Source organism: Schistocerca piceifrons, chromosome 9 (genome assembly GCF_021461385.2).
Source record: "Schistocerca piceifrons isolate TAMUIC-IGC-003096 chromosome 9, iqSchPice1.1, whole genome shotgun sequence".
NCBI lineage: Eukaryota > Metazoa > Arthropoda > Insecta > Orthoptera > Acrididae > Schistocerca > Schistocerca piceifrons.
Window position 1 is genome coordinate 208,145,249 of NC_060146.1, and position 17,808 is coordinate 208,163,056.

Below are 17,808 nucleotides of genomic sequence, written 5' to 3' on the forward strand. Positions count from 1 at the left end.
TAGTCTCTGTGGCGGCCGGCCGGCGGTCAGTTTTTTTGTCTAAGACTGTACCATTCGCCCTCTTTAAATGTGCTTCTGTACTGTGTTTCAGTCAACATTGTGTTCTGAACTTATTTTGTGTGTAAGTGTTGTTAATATGAAACCACTGGTCGTTAATCCGACCCCAACAATTATGATCTGTTAACTGAATGCATCATGTGCAGATGTACAACATTCAATGCTCATACAACAGTCATGCGCAATTATTAATCTCATGTGGCACTAAAATCATCATTGCACTGTCATGCTATAATGTTAATAATGGCTGCTTGAAACAGGTAAGGTTTTATTGTACATAGGCCTTAAAATGGTTCAAATGGCTCTGAGCACTATGGGACTTAAATTCTGAGATCATCAGTCCCCAAGAACTTAGAACTATTTAAACCTAACTAACCTAAGGACATCACACACATCCATGCCCGAGGCAGGATTCGAACCTGCGACCGTAGCAGTCTCGCGGTTCCAGACAGTAGGGCCTAGAACCGCTCGGCCACCCCGGCCGGCCAGCAGGTCTTCCTCGTACTAAAGTCTGACACCATTGTTTGCCTCATATATTTGTCCCCAAGACAATTAATGTTGTAGAACAATTGTACTGTGCAGACAGCAAGGAAACTGACTAAAGCCAGAGTAAGAGAGACAGCAATAGCAAGAAAAACGTTTCTGAAATAGGGTATACATACCACACTCATATTCAGGAAAACGGAACGCCTTTGACGACTAGTGATAGGACGTTCGTATTCGTAGGACGTGTACATTAGCATGTTCTGCAGAAATGATTAACATTTGAATCATGTCGGCCCGCGTGTTCAAGGTCAACATCGATATCGCGGCGCAACACCACCTAACGCTATAATCTGGCTGCAGCTCTCGTTGTCGCTATAAACCGAAAATAATGGATCAGTGTGAGTTGAGTGGACGCGAAGGATGCATCGCAGATATTTGCGCGAAGCGCGCCTTCAAACCACTGAGTTTGAAAGAGGGTGCGTTATTGGCATGGGAGAATGTGATGCATCCATCCGGGAAACTGCTGTTCGTGTGGGACAAAATGTTTAGGCAGTGCAGCGAGTGTGCGTGGAATGGTTCACGGAAGGCCTTAGAACACGACAAGTGTGAGGTCGCACGACCTAGATCCCGCCCACCACTCACCCCCACCCCCCATCCCAACTAGAAGTTCGACACTTCATCCGAATGGCAGTACAGGACATATCTGCGTTCTCTTCAGCTCTGGCACAACAGCGGAACACATTGTACACTATCCGCGGTGACATCCATCGCTGTTTATTATGGCGCGGCTTGCGTGCGCGTCATCCACTTCTCCGCCTACCTTTGACGGATGTGCAGAAACCCGCTAGACGGCAACGGCGTGTGGAATAATGTCACTGGGGACAGAAATGGCATCAGATAGTGTTTTCGTAAGAATCCCGGATCTGTTTGTTCGAAAATGATGGCCGCATTTTGGTTCGTTCCAGATAGGGCGAGCGCCGTCACAGTGACTGCATTCGCACAAGACGTACACCACCAGCTCAAGCTCTTATGGTGTGGAGTGCTGTTGGGTACAAGCATAAATCACAGTTGCTGCGTGTCCAGGGCACTATGTGATCAAAAGTATCCGGACAGCTGGTTGAAAATGACTTAGAAGTTCGTGGCGCCCTCCATCGGTAATGCTGGAATTTAGTGTAATGTTGTCCCACCCTTAGCCTTGATGAGAGCTTCCACTCTCGCAGGCATACGTTCGATCAGGTGCTGGAACGTTTCTTGGGGAATGGGAGCCCATTCTTCACGGAGTGCTGCGCTGAGGAGAGGTATCGGTGTTTGTCGGTAAGGCCTGGCACGAAGTCGGCGTTCCAAAACATACCAGATGTGTACTAGACGAGTCAGGTCAGGACACTGTGCAGGCCACCCCATTACAGGGATGTTACTGTCGTATAACCACTCCGCCACAAGCCGTGCATTATGAACAGGCGCTCGATCGTGTTGAAGGATGCAATCGCCATCCCCAAATTGCTCTTCAACAGTGGGAAGCAAGAAGGTGCTTAAAACATCAATGTAGGCCTGTACTGTGACAGTGCCACGTAAAACAACAAGGGGTGCAAGCCCCCTTCACGAAAAACATGACCATAACGACACCGTCTCTGGGTTTTACTGTTGGCAGTACACACGCTAACAGATGATAACCGGGCATTCGCCATACCCACACCCTGCCATCCCATCGCCACATTGTGATTCGTCACTCCACACAACGTTTTTCCACTATTCAATCGTCCAATGTTTAAGCTCCTTATATCAAGCGAGGCGTCGTTTGGCATTTATCGGCGTGATGTGTGGGTTATGAGCAGCCGCACGACCATGAAATCCAAGTTTTCTCACCTCCCGCGTAACTGTCATAGTACTTGCAGTGGATCCTGATGCAGTTTTGAATTCCTGTGTGAGGGTCTGGATAGATGTCTTCCTACTACACATTACGATCCTCTTCAAGTGTCGGCGGTCTCTGTCAGACAACAGACGAGGTCGGCCTGCACGCTTTCGTGCTATACATGTCCCTTCCCTATCACATCAGAAACAGTGTGTAACGTCCGCGCTCGGGCGTACGTTAACTCTTTAAAGCCTGTACTATGATAAGTTGACGGGCTTCACCTTTTTAAGAAAGGATTTTAGTACATATGTTGACCGCGTGTACCTGAATGGAAGCAAAACCGGACTTATACCCCGTCAGTAACAACAATGATACGTCAAGCAAGTATAAAGTGCAACTACACGTTACGACGGGCAAGAAACATACACAGCAGATGCTACCAATGGTTAATAATACGGTCGCCAGCCTAATTAGGCATTGAGTGAGTATTTCCCTTGTACAAGTGGATGTACGTACAAGCATAACCACACGTAGTAATACTGTATTATATGGTGAATTTTTGAACCAGAAAAATTTACTGAACTAAGATTTTCCCTTTCTGTACTAATTTGAACAAGCTATAAATACACAACATTACACTACAATGATTACTACGAAATGCGTTTTGTCTATTGATCCGACTGAAATCGGACATAGGTCACCCTAGAAATAGCACTTTTGACATACACACATACAATGTCATTTTTAATCATGGTAAAACACAGATAAATTTAGGTTTTATATGGACTTTAACTTTGCTGGTCAAATCAGTGCAATCACTTCAGAATTTAAATGAATAGAAAAGAAAAGAATGAAAGGGGGGGGGGACCCTGAAACTGTTATGATCACATTGTTGAAACCATTAACTATTGGAAACATTAATTACTCAAGATTTAAAAAATATGACTTATTACTCTTATTGTCCAATTACTTCCTCATTTAACTACCATTATTTTTGTCTCAAATTAATTAAACTTCCTTACTAAGTCAATTCCAAATTTATCTTAGTACTCTGTCAGACCTTTGCTCTTTACTCATATTTTCATTAACAATAAAGCTCATTAAGATTCATTCTAGCATAAACAGATCTGCAGGTAATTCTTATTAACATAAACTTTAAATCTTCATTTCGGGACACTCGGATTGCACAACATGTGGAAAGGACCCTGTCTAGGTGAGTGATTAGGATAATTCATTGATAGAACAATTCTGGTAAAAGTTAAGTTATTATTGAACTGTCAGGAACAAAATTAACACTGGTCCACACGAATACAATTCTAAAGATTCAACCTGTTCGTGTCGATGCGGCGGTTGGCGGGCGGCGAGATGGCGAGGCGCACAGCACACTTACAATCACAGCTATGGCTTTTGCTGTAGCGGCACTTGGCTTCTTCTTGGCGTCGTAATCCTTTTCAATCCAGTGCCATTAGAATATAGCCATGCTGTATAGTCGTCGGACACGGCACATCCGAGGCTCAATGGAACCACTTTTTCCAGGATAGCCTCCTCGATCCGGTACGTGTTCCTCAGACCGATGCCCAACTCCGACTAGTACCGCTGCTGAGCCCGTTATGCCGTACCGCGCCCGTGTCCATTTTCCCACGCTCGCCTGCCATCCACCTTTTACTGCTCCCCTACAAATAGGGTATTCACCAAAGGTTTTACATTCCACATATCTTAATACATTGCCTACGCATGGATCAGGCGCACAATTACAATTTCAGACATGTTACAATAGATTCAACAGGGACTACACCTCAATTTTGTTATAGCATTGCTTGAAATCTGACATAAATATTAATATTCACATCTAAAGTTGCTTACATTTTCTTTAACATAATTACACGAAAAGAAAAAGAAATGACATCAGAACATTGCTTATACTAATCTATCAAAAATAATCCGAAGAAAAAATTTATTATATGTTCAGTAGTTGTTACACATGCCCCTGTTTCCAGAAAATTTTACGAAGTATAAATTTTATGGGAACACTAAATTTTACATTTATACAGTGGTTCTGAATCTTTATGTGAACGACCAAAAAAATTTACACCACATATTTCCTTTCACTCACATTATACAGGTCTATACTTTTTAACATATCAAGAACATTTACTTGTCATTTACTAAAGTGCCTTTTGCACAGTCCAACCTCCCATCACAACATTATTAAAATAGCAAATTACTCAATTTTACTAAATTTCTCAAAGAAATAATTTCAAAATCTGGAACACAAACATTTAACTACAAAAGCAAATGCAAATATCTGTATACACTATAAGACAATTTACTGCTGCTTGCATTGAATAACAGTACATTTCCTTATTTAATAAAAAAAAAAACACACACACAATAATATTCAGAGAATTTACTACACATATTTGCTGCCTATTATTCAGACTTGGGCAGTCCTTTTCACCTCATTTTACCACATCACCTGTATCACACTTACAATTTTCCATTGATTATTTATCTGCCCTCAATGGTGTTTGGCAGTCCTTTATATTATGACTCATATACTGTCCACTTTGGTTTTTGGCATTTACCCTTTCCTTTTTAGTCATTCTCTCCATACATTCTTACATTTATAGTGCATTTGGTAATCTGGAACTCACATAACTACATTAGCATATTGATATTTGTATACATATATTTACAGAGATTAGTTACATTTTGAATAAAATAGTTTCAGCATAGGGTACAGCACATTTACTGCAAATTGCTTTCTGAGTATCCTTATGTCACTCATTTCTAGGAACATAGTTTCAGGTGCACAATATTTCTTACACCTAAAGGTCTTTTGGATTTTGGGTAGATCAGGTAGTAAGCATTATCGTGTGGAATATTCTGTATTATAATCCCCAATTTTAAATTTTGAAACTTTCAGATTTTTATCATGTCTTTTTGATCTAGATTCAGCTTTTTGCTTTGCCCTTTTTCTGACTAATTCTTTCTTTTGAATCAACCCCAAACTTGTACAAGGTGGAAACTCTAGTTTTTCCTCAATTAAACTTTTACTTCTGCTGCCTAACAAAATTTCTTCCGGTGGGAACCCAGTAGATTCATGATGTAAGGTGTTCATGACATTCTCAAAATCCAATATAAATCTGCCCCAGGCTCTAAATCATGCCCCTTCCTGTTTTTTTCCGCAACGCACCTTGGTCGACTGTGACATCGTCCCAAGATACGTTCCTGACCTGTGAACCATTTATATCTGGCGGCTTTTTCGGTTTCTGGAGTTCAAAGTCTTTGCTTACTTGAACTCTTTGCAAAATATACATTGAGTCGTCAGGTGGCTCTTTCTTTCTTTGTTCGGTCTCAATATCTGAATTTTGTTTTGAAACTTTGTCATCATCAGTTACAATATCACAATTACCTGTATCCCCCTTAGTTTCGCTATTACCGAAATATTCGTCACCTGAACTATCGTCAGAATCCGACCATTCTGGATCGCTTTCAGGTTCTAACATAAAAGCTTTTCTGAGACAGGCATTAAGTTCTCCCTCTGCATTTTCGTCAGGCTTTAATTTTAATTCAATATTCTGTTTTGGCAAAACGGCCTCATCATCAGCTTTACTCACATCCACTGTTACTTCATATTCAGTGTAGTCCTCGTGGACTTCAATTACTTTTAGGTAATTATCTGCCCCTCCTTCACGGTGCCTTTCGGTAGCAGCTTTTACTGTTGGCGGATCATTAACAGAAGTTACTCCCTCGTCAATGCTAAGGATTTCGTCCTCCAATTCCTCCCTATTTTTCACCTTCTTCCTATTGGCAGCACGCGTACCTTGCGCGGCGCTATTTACTCTCTCCTCTTCAAACTCGGGCCACGTCACCTTATCGACGTCCCTACTACCTCTTTTTTCGCTGATCAACTTCCTTGCCTCATACTCCTCCATAAAATCCTCCCACTCACATTGCTTTAGGCCCTTGTACCAAACACTGCTATCCGCACCTCTCTGTGTATCCACAGCTTCTTCTATTATTTCCTTCGCCACGGGATTATCACTCGTAATATATTCATCAGCTCTCACGGCTATGTTCGTACTTAATGCTGCCGTATTGCTAACGGCTTCTCTCCGAACAGCTGTTCTGCTAGGCTGGGCCGTTGCCCTCTGATGCTCCACTCGCCTGTTAACATGTAGCGCTCTGTGCGGCAGAGATGACTCATTCTGGCTCGCACCTGACGCTTGTTTCGCAACAACACGTTGCGTCGTTCCACGCCTGTCCCTAACCTGTCTCATAACTTTACTGTCAGTTCGGTAACCTTTCTTAAACCGGGGCCGGTATATACTGTCCGCTTCTGTTTGGTCCGCAACGTTCGCGGAAATCAGTTTCCCGCGTCGTTATTATTTTGCGCGGTGTATCCTCTACCGCGACCAGGATAACTTCCTCTTCCTCTGCCTCTACCTCTATCTCTCTGTATCATATTGACGCGAAACCCTTCGCCGTCATTTCTCTCGTCATTATTACGGTTATTTCGGTTACCAAAATTTTGATAATTGGCACGACTTTCGCGCCAGTGGTCTTCGTCTTCGACCCTTGCTAGAAATGCTTGGAAGCTGCGATGATTGCTTCCCACGTATCTCTTTGAATCTTCTGGAAGCTTTTTATATAGTTCCCAGATGATTTCTGAATCCGATCTTCGACCTCTTAAATGCGTCAATTTCCGGTACCAATATTTGCAGAAATCTCTCAAAGAATTCCTGCCCCTGTTATCATGAAGCTTGGCCATGATAAACTCGCGCCATAAATGATCCTGTTTTTGTTCGGACCAATATTCTTCCGTAAACCTTTGCTTGAATCCTTCGAACGTCATTCGTTCGGTATTCAAATTAATTCCCCAGCGCTTAGCGTCACCTGCTAAGGCGCTAATTACTACGTTTATCTTTTCCTGATCAGATAAGTATCCAGGAAATATTCTCTCGCAATTTTTGATGAAATCTAACGGATGCCATCCGTTATGTTTCTTGGCGGGATCGAAGCGTTCCTCACCTTCTAACAGCTTCGTAATTGGTGTGCCATTACAGACAACACCAGGTCTATGTTTAATTTTACTCTCAAGATGGAAAATTTTGCCTTGAATTTTCGAAGTATTTTGTTCACATTTTTGTACACATCCGGTAACTTTCTCACCTAAATCTCTTTCAGTGTCTGACACTGCCCTTTTCAACTGTGAGATTCCGTGTTGACATTCGTTTACGATTTCAGTTTAAAGACCGAAAACTTTTTCGCTTACTTTTGTTTCAACCAGAGGCTCTACTTTCTCTTGGATGTTGAGAATTTCAATATCGAACCTACTATTAATGTTGTCAATTTCCCCCTGCATCGTATCCATATTCTTATTAATTGTGTTAATTTCAAACTTCATAGTATTTACCACAGAACTTAAACTACCCACCTTTTGTTCTAACTGTTCTATTTGTTTACTAATTTTAATTCCTTGCTCTTCGACCTGTGCTTAAAGCTGATCATTCTGTGTTTTGAGCTGATGGCTCTGTGTTTTAAGCTGCTCGTCAACGTGTGTTTTAAGCTGACTAACCTGACTACCGACTTGTTTTTGAAGCTGATCATTCTGTGTTTTGATCTGCTCACTCTGTCCTGAAATTTGTTTGGTTAATTGTTCAAATAAATCGTTTATGCTTAAAATTTTCACACTGTTTTGTTCTACGGAATTGGTGTATTCCGATCCTACTTCAAAAGTTTCTTTCGGTTCCTTCTTTATCTGTGGAGAATCAAACATGTCAGTGGATTCATTCACATACCCACTATCATCTACAAAGTCACCCTCTGCTTCCTGTTTTGTCCCTTGCTGTGTTTGAGGCGATCTCAACCTTTCAATCTGTTCATTAACATGTTCGTGGTATTGTATGCACGTCAATTGTCTTTCGCTAACGCCATCTGTTATCTGGCCGCGTAAACTCCTGCTACTGCCATGCGCCTCTTCCATTACGCTCGGCACATCTACTGTTTCTACATTCCTGTCCATATTGAATGCCAATTACACCTCTCCACTGTACTTGACGTTCACTGCTACTTACTTTACTGAATACTATTGCAATACGTGCCACTGAACATCCACTGCTCGGTATTCACATTAATTTGTGACTGACAACAACTGGATGTCCTGTCACCGGGAAGCCACTTGTAACGTCCACCCTCGGGCGTACGTTAACTCTTTAAAGCCTGTACTATGATAAGTTGACAGGCTTCACCTTATAGGAAAGGATTTTAGTACATATGTTGACCGCGTGTACCTGAATGGAAGCAAAACCGGACTTATACCCCGTCAGTAACAACAATGATACGTCAAGCAAGTATAAAGTGCAACTACACGTTACGACGGGCAAGAAACATACACAGCAGATGCTACCAATGGTTAATAATACGGTCGCCAGCCTAATTAGGCATTGAGTGAGTATTTCCCTTGTACAAGTGGATGTACGTACAAGCATAACCACACGTAGTAATACTGTATTATATGGTGAATTTTTGAACCAGAAAAATTTACTGAACTAAGATTTTCCCTTTCTGTACTAATTTGAACAAGCTATAAATACACAACATTACACTACAATGATTACTACGAAATGCGTTTTGTCTATTGATCCGACTGAAATCGGACATAGGTCACCCTAGAAATAGCACTTTTGACATACACACATACAATGTCATTTTTAATCATGGTAAAACACAGATAAATTTAGGTTTTATATGGACTTTAACTTTGCTGGTCAAATCAGTGCAATCACTTCAGAATTTAAATGAATAGAAAAGAAAAGAATGAAAGGGGGGGGGGGACCCTGAAACTGTTATGATCACATTGTTGAAACCATTAACTATTGGAAACATTAATTACTCAAGATTTAAAAAATATGACTTATTACTCTTATTGTCCAATTACTTCCTCATTTAACTACCATTAATTTTTTTCTCAAATTAATTAAACTTCCTTACTAAGTCAATTCCAAATTTATCTTAGTACTCTGTCAGACCTTTGCTCTTTACTCATATTTTCATTAACAATAAAGCTCATTAAGATTCATTCTAGCATAAACAGATCTGCAGGTAATTCTTATTAACATAAACTTTAAATCTTCATTTCGGGACACTCGGATTGCACAACATGTGGAAAGGACCCTGTCTAGGTGAGTGATTAGGATAATTCATTGATAGAACAATTCTGGTAAAAGTTAAGTTATTATTGAACTGTCAGGAACAAAATTAACACTGGTCCACACGAATACAATTCTAAAGATTCAACCTGTTCGTGTCGATGCGGCGGTTGGCGGGCGGCGAGATGGCGAGGCGCACAGCACACTTACAATCACAGCTATGGCTTTTGCTGTAGCGGCACTTGGCTTCTTCTTGGCGTCGTAATCCTTTTCAATCCAGTGCCATTAGAATATAGCCATGCTGTATAGTCGTCGGACATGGCACATCCGAGGCTCAATGGAACCACTTTTTCCAGGATAGCCTCCTCGATCCGGTACGTGTTCCTCAGACCGATGCCCAACTCCGACTAGTACCGCTGCTGAGCCCGTTATGCCGTACCGCGCCCGTGTCCATTTTCCCGCGCTCGCCTGCCATCCACCTTTTACTGCTCCCCTACAAATAGGGTATTCACCAAAGGTTTTACATTCCACATATCTTAATACATTGCCTACGCATGGACCAGGCGCACAATTACAATTTCAGACATGTTACAATAGATTCAACAGGGACTACACCTCAATTTTGTTATAGCATTGCTTGAAATCTGACATAAATATTAATATTCACATCTAAAGTTGCTTACATTTTCTTTAACATAATTACACGAAAAGAAAAAGAAATGACATCAGAACATTGCTTATACTAATCTATCAAAAATAATCCGAAGAAAAAATTTATTATATGTTCAGTAGTTGTTACAAGTGGACCTAGGGACGTTCAGGAGTGTGAAAATCTCGCGTACAGACGTATGACGCAAGTGACACCCAACCAACTGACCGCATTTGAAGTCCATGAGTTCCGTGGAGCGCCCCAGTCTGCTCTCTCACGTTGCCTGATGACTACTAAGGTCGCTGGTATAGAGTACCTGGCAGTAGGTGGCAGCACGATGCACCTAATATGGAAAGAGTTTGTTTTTGGGGGTGTTCAAAATAGTGGTTCAAATGCCTCTGGGCACTTGGGACTTAACATCTGAGGTCATCAGTCTCCTAGAACTTATAACTAACCTAAGGACATCACACACATCCATGCCCGAGACAGGATTCGAACCTGCGACCGTAGCGGTCGCGCGGTTCGAGACTGAAGCGCCTAGAACCGATCGGCCACACCGACCGGCTTTTGGGGGTGTCCGGATACTTTTGATCACATAGTGTATTGGGGCTCATGGCAGACCCTATGTCTACTAGGTAACAGGATACATCCTGAACCGATGAGACTGAAATGATAATCATTTCAGCGGAACATACTAATGTACCTGTCCTGTGACAACGAACGTCCTATCTGTAATCGTTGAAGGTTTTCTGTCTTTTCCGAACGTGAGATTATAAGAGATAGTCAAATGAGAACCGAACATCCGCCGCAACGGGACCATCTAAGAGATCCAATTCTGTTTCATAGAATGCGGTCGGCCGCTGATGGACCCACAACCACATCCATTCTTGTACTTCCTCGTCCGACTGAAACGGACGTTCATGCCTGTCTTTCTTTATGTCGCCAATCACGTGAAAATAACATGGTGAAAGATCGGGGTTGTACGGGGGATGTTTCAGTGTTTCTCTACCAAATCAGTGAAGCGTGGCCTTCGTCCAATTGGCGGTGTGGGGACGGGTGTTATCGTGCAGCGTCATGATTCCGTATGAAGGAATTCGGGCGTTTTGACTTTATGGCGCGTCCCAGTCTCTGCAGAGTGTCTTCATAGCGCTGCGCATGGTTCCATGGTCGAGGAACTCGATGAGCAGAGGACCCCTGCAGTCAAAGAGAAAAGTCATCATTACCTTCCGGATCTTGTGTTAATAGCTTTGGATTTCTTTGGTGGGTTTTTTCCACTGTTAATATCGCCGTTTGCCCTCGGGCTGTTGGAATGCTGTTGGACAGAACCATCGTGTTGGACAATAACACCCGCCCGACACTGCAAGTGGACGAAGGCTATGCTTCAGCAGTTTGGATGGAAAACACTGCAACATCCCCCCAGATCTTTCACCGTATGATTTTACATCTTTGGCGACCCGAAGAAAGACATGCGTGGGCATCGGTTGCAGTCGGACTAGGAAGTAAAAGTGTGGGTGCGACATGTGGCCGACTGCGTTCTACGAAACAGGAATTGATCATCTCATCTACCTGGGAGACAAACGTCTTGAAGCACGTGGTGATTGTTTTTGAGTGGACTCATTCCATGGTCCCGATATGGCTCGTGTTCGGTTTTCTTTTGACTGCCCCTCATATAAACTAAAGTCTCCGACGCAATTTCTGTCTGTACTTTTGGGCTAATCTCGAGTCGTACTGGAGGGATTTTGATACAGTTTTCACTAATACATAGACTAATTCACGAGGAACGTATTTGTATATAATTTATTAACGATTAATAGAGGTAAGTTGAAACGTCCCCTTTGAACAATTTATATATGGCTGTGCTTAACCTGACACACAATACTTTGTTAGCGCAACGCAATCTGACTTTCAAAATTCCCTACAAAAGAATGGCCCTGACTAACATTAAACTATATCTTTCACAAATCACTTACCTCACAAAAATCTTCGCTGCTCAAGCTACTGCAATACAGCAAGCGCCACTACTGCCAGCTAAATAAAAGATTCAAACTACTAAAGGCACTAACTACTGATAGGGATAGTTAGCAAATGAAAGATATTAATAGAGAACAAACAATGTATTTACCTTAATATCATCACAAGTCATAATATATATATATATCAGTTCATGACAAATTGCAAACCTCCGCCATCTCTCTCCCCACATCCACCACTGCTGGCGGCTCACCTCCAACTGCGCAACGCTACGCGCTGTTCACAGCCAGGTGCCTAACACTACAATGGCGGGTATTACAACAATGCAAAGCAGACACAGACTGCCCACAGCACAGCCAGTGATTGTCATACAGAGGTGGCGTTACCAATAAAAAACCTAAACAGCCTACTTACATAGAGAAAACATAAACAGCCTACTTACATAGAGAAAACATAAACAGCCTACTTACATAGAGAAAACATAAACAGCCTACTTACATAGAGAAAACATAAACAGCCTACTTACATAGCCCCCATGCTCCCCACAAAAATTTTTACAAATGGTGTTGGGCACTGGCCAATACAGATTTGACAAAAATTTTTCACAATTACAGTAACAAAGATATAAAATGCACACACTTATTAATATTATGTTGGTCAAAAGATCAAAATTTCTCACAGTCCATAAAGACAGTCCACATTGTTCATCACAGTAAAAATGCAGAGTTTTTCTCAAAGTCCAAGCAGTAAAAGAAAATGCACATAGAAGTAGTGGATTTCCATGCAGTCTTGAAGAAGTAGTGTTGACCTTCCAACGGAAAGACAGTGCTGACTCTCGACATGCAGACAGGTAATGGGCCACAACAGAGCAAACCCACAGCAGAGTCATTCGAAGTTTGGAAGAATATTGGTAGGTAGGTCATCACAGAGCAGACCCACTGGAGTCCTGGTAGAGATTGTGGTATTGGTGGGCCACCAGAGGTGCAGACCCACTGCAGTCCTTGTAGAAATAATGGCGTTGGTAGGTCATCATAGATGCAGACCCACTGTAGTCCTTGTAGAGATAATGGTATTGGTGGGCCACCAGAGGTGCAGACCCACTGTAGTCCTGGTAGAGACGGCCAGCAGCCATCCGTTGCGACTGTGCAGGTGCACAATCACCATCGAAGATTCTTGTAGAGAATATAGCAAGTCCATAAACCACCACTTGTGCACTCAGAAAGTTTTTCTTTTAATTGTCCTTAGAACCAGCAATGCTGTTATCCAGTCCCTTGCCGAATTACCAACACACGTGCAAACACTATCAGTCCCTACTTCTCACATATTGTCCATATACTATGACCAACAGAAACGTGTGCAGTGAAATGGAACTTACAAGTTAATAATATCATGAACTGGTGACAATTACAATTTTATAACAGAAGAATACAATAACAAAGGTACAAAATACATCATTAAAGAACATAACAATACAGATAACATTTGTAGTAAAACAGGCGTTACAAAAGAATAGAAATAGACATATACGTCAGTGTTACAGGAATTATGACATGAGTACATACATAAAAGATCACAATAACTTTTGAAACATCAACTTCACACATTAGCATTAACACAAAACAGAGTAAATAATGTCTAAACATCTTTACAAAGTAAATAACATATTATTAATGCCAATTATATTCGAGGATAACACCAATTATATTCGAGGATAACAGTATTCCTCATCATAGTGAATGTAGCTTAATATTAAAAGAAAAAAAAATTCTATGAAACTACACAGAGACAGGAAGAAAACAAATACACAAGGGTACACAAACACATAGTGGGATAACACCAATAGGAAAGGACAGGGTTCGTTTTCAGTGTAACATTTGGTACTGCAGTCCAACCCAAAACTTCATATATCTTTCCTCTTATTTCATCCTTTGTTTCCACCAAAAAAATTCTATCTAAGCATGCTTTCTGTATTTATATGTTCACACATTTCTTACCTCAACATTTATTTCCAAGAAAATCCTACCTAAACCTGTTTTCTCAATGCATTTCTTCCAATTCATCGCAACTCATTCTCTTAGAGGTTACCCCCTCTTAAGCTAACTTAAATCTACTGAGCTCAGATGCTAAACTAAGGGACAAGGCAATGCAGCAGCACATAAAACAATTAATATAAGCAGCAATGACAAGAAATACAGATTGGCAAAGCTAGCAGCAGCAAATGTAATAACTTATATCAAAACATGACATAGCTCAAGCAAAAAAGATATTACAGTAAAAACAACAATGCAGATAAGGGAAATGTATATTCACATCTTAATATCTATGTAATTAAAGTGGTGCACCACAACAACTGATTGTAAAAAGAAATATTACCATGTACTTGAAAAGAAAATTATGTGTTACTGTTACTAGATCCTTCTTATTGTTCTTTCCTTTCCAAGTGCTCCTTTTTTAAAGAATGTGGATCATAAAATAATTATTTAATAGATCTGTTGACAGAAAGTGTTCACATTAGCAAATGCATTTTATTTTATAAAAGCAATGCTGCAACACAGCTGGAAAACAGATGTCAAATGAAATAAGCAACTATGAAAAGCAAAGCATAAAAATATCATTCAGTAGTCATGTGACATTTCGTAAGTTAGTAGAAATTCTCTCAACTCTCATAGAAAGACGCTTGTCATAATCAGGTGTGCAGATGTAAAAATATTTCTTGTCATTTTATTAGGCATTTCAGTAAATATCGTAAATTAAGAGCTAGTGTAATCATATGTTTTCAAGTTCGACCGTGTCGTTTTTGCGATGCTTTCTCTAAAGGAATGACAATGGCCAGGATAATGGCCTTCCCTTTCCTTTTTTTTTTTCTGTGCTCTGAAAGGCACGCGCTAATGACTTTTTCTCCAGGCGTCTGACACAGCTGGGTGCCCGCGACGCATTACGTGCAGGTGGTCACTTAACTTTCGTACGGAAATATTTACGACAGCAATTTTCGCTAAAGTGACAGTCTCACATAAAAATACTTCACAGGTGAAGAATTAGCGTTGCAAATCTGTAGAAACAAAATCCTATGAATATAACAGTGTCCAAAAAATGTTCAGTGGCATTGTGATACATTCACACATGATTCACACATGTCATAACTCTTAAAGTACGATTCTTGGTTTCCAACATACTTTTTCACAAGTCAAGAGTCCCTACCCACTATTCATTACTCCTTACCTCATTATACATATACATATTCGTCGACACTTCTTCAATATTTCATCGTGAGAAATACGTAGCATAATAAACATTCCTCAACAACATAATACACATCGTCGTCGTAATAATAACATCATAACACTTCAATCAAATCTCAAAATCGTCGTAACTTCCTCCAATAATTTCTAAGCCTAAAATAATTCTCTGCTCATGTCAAAAGTGTCAGCTGCCTCAAACGTACTTTAAAAATCATGATCTCATACCAAATACATCATTCAAAGCTCTCATAGTATCACAATGATTCTGAAAAAATATGAACAGTTTACAAAGTACAGACAAAATACAGTTTCATAAGTGTGAAGTTATCCAACTGTGTAATTACGTAAACATGTGTCACTGACGTAGTAAATAACATGTTTATCTCTCCGTTAAATGATCAGATAGCTGTGTAATTTGTGTGTTAGAGAAATATGGTACCGATGTGTAAAGTTGTATAAGCAAATACCATATTAGCTAGGGTTCCTTGTGGTTGCCACACACATGGTACACAAAGTAAGCGTGTACCCCCCTGAGGATTAATGTAATTATACCCTCAGGTGCTACAGATTACAGCAATGAAATGAAATGTATCACTGAAAACTTTCTTTGTAATTCAAAAATCTTTAAAAATAAATGTTTTAAGTACAAAATTAATCACTGAAATGCGTGTCCTGTAGCGCTAAATGTGCATATTGTTGTAAGATAATCTCTGTGAAAGTGTCGTAGTTATTTTCCTCCAAAAGCTAAGTTCTGCAGAAGCCAATGTACTTACCTCATGATAAACAAAAGTGAAATGCTTTGCGTAGAGTTATCTTAGTTATTACGCTTATTGTTGTGATGATGAAAGTACTGTGCTGTAACGTATTGTTGTGCTATGGAAAAGGCTGTCTCCTTGTAGCTATACCACAAAAGTTACTAATAAAACATGTTTTGATTTCCAGAAGAATTCAGAAAACTGTGCAGATATAAAACAGATACACCGCAAAAGCAACATTGTAAATTGTCACTCATTAGTAGCGTCGTGATAAAAATCGTGTAGCTGTCACATAAACTAACCTCTGTGTCATCTGGTATCTCTCAGAAAGCACTTTAAATTCAGAATGTATTTTCAAATAAACCAAAATGTTGCATTAAAATCTCATTAGCAGTACTGGTAAATGTTCTAAGTATGTGAGCCTTATAGTCGTTACGTAATCGTGCAACAAACAAGCAAGAATGTACACACACAATAACACTGTGATGTCTGTTTACTATAACAATGCATTCGTCATTTCTGTTTAAATAAGTTCTCTTGGTTCTTGATTGGATATTTAACTTCAAACATTGTTGCATGGTAACAGTTTCTAAAGCATACTAGTAACGTGAAGTGAAACGTTTTATGGCAAAGACAAAGTTAAAAGGCAGATTATCTGTCAATAAATGGTTTTACATGAGAAATGTGGTGTAAACCTTTACTCTTCCTAGTACGCAGAGTTTCAACTTCAACGCAATTATCATGTGGTATACGTCGGATTCTGTAAGGTCCATTGTAAACTAGAAAGAATTTGTGACTCAAGTGTTTCTTCTTATGTGACAATGAATGAGCTTTAATGAGAACTTTCTGACCAATATACAATTTCTTTGCATTTGCTTTACCGTGTAGTTTTCTCCTTTTGTCTGCTGCAGATTTTATATTTTTAAGAGCCAAATCAATTATGTCTTTGTGTCGAAGTTTACGTGTATTCGGGAAAGGTACAAGCTCTCTGATTCTGTTCGGTGGTTCTTCATTCTTCAGTACAAGAGTAGGTGGTAAAGCAGTGGAGTCGTGAGGCATTTCATTCAGCACGTTTTGAAATAAGTGTAAATATCTGTCCCAATGCTGATGCTTTCTGTGACAATAAAGTCTGCAAAGCTTATTGATTTCTTTCATAATCCGTTCAGATGGGTTGCAATGTGGTGAGTACAATGAAATAAAAACAGGTTTGATTTTATGGTTGCGAAGCATGCGTGACCAAACAGCAGATCTGAATTGCGGTCCGTTATCTGAAATGACTTTACTAACGTGTCCAACTTCACGTAAGAAATTTTTAACAAAGGCGTTGGATATAGACCGTCCAGTGGCTTTACGTAACGGAGTGAAAGAATCAAATTTTGAAGTAAGTTCAACAGCGACTAGAACGTACGAAAATCCATTGGATGTTCTGACAAGCGGTCCCAAGAGATCAACAGCAGCAAATTCTTTTAATTTAGCAGGAATAATAGGAAACAACGGAGCACGATGTGAGACAGTAGATGGTTTCGCCTTTTGACAAAGTTTACAAATAGACAAGACTCTTCGAATTCGCTTTTCCATATTGTTAAAATAACAAGTCGTTCGAAGAATATGATAACATTTTCGTGGGCCAAAATGTGCGTAGCTGAAA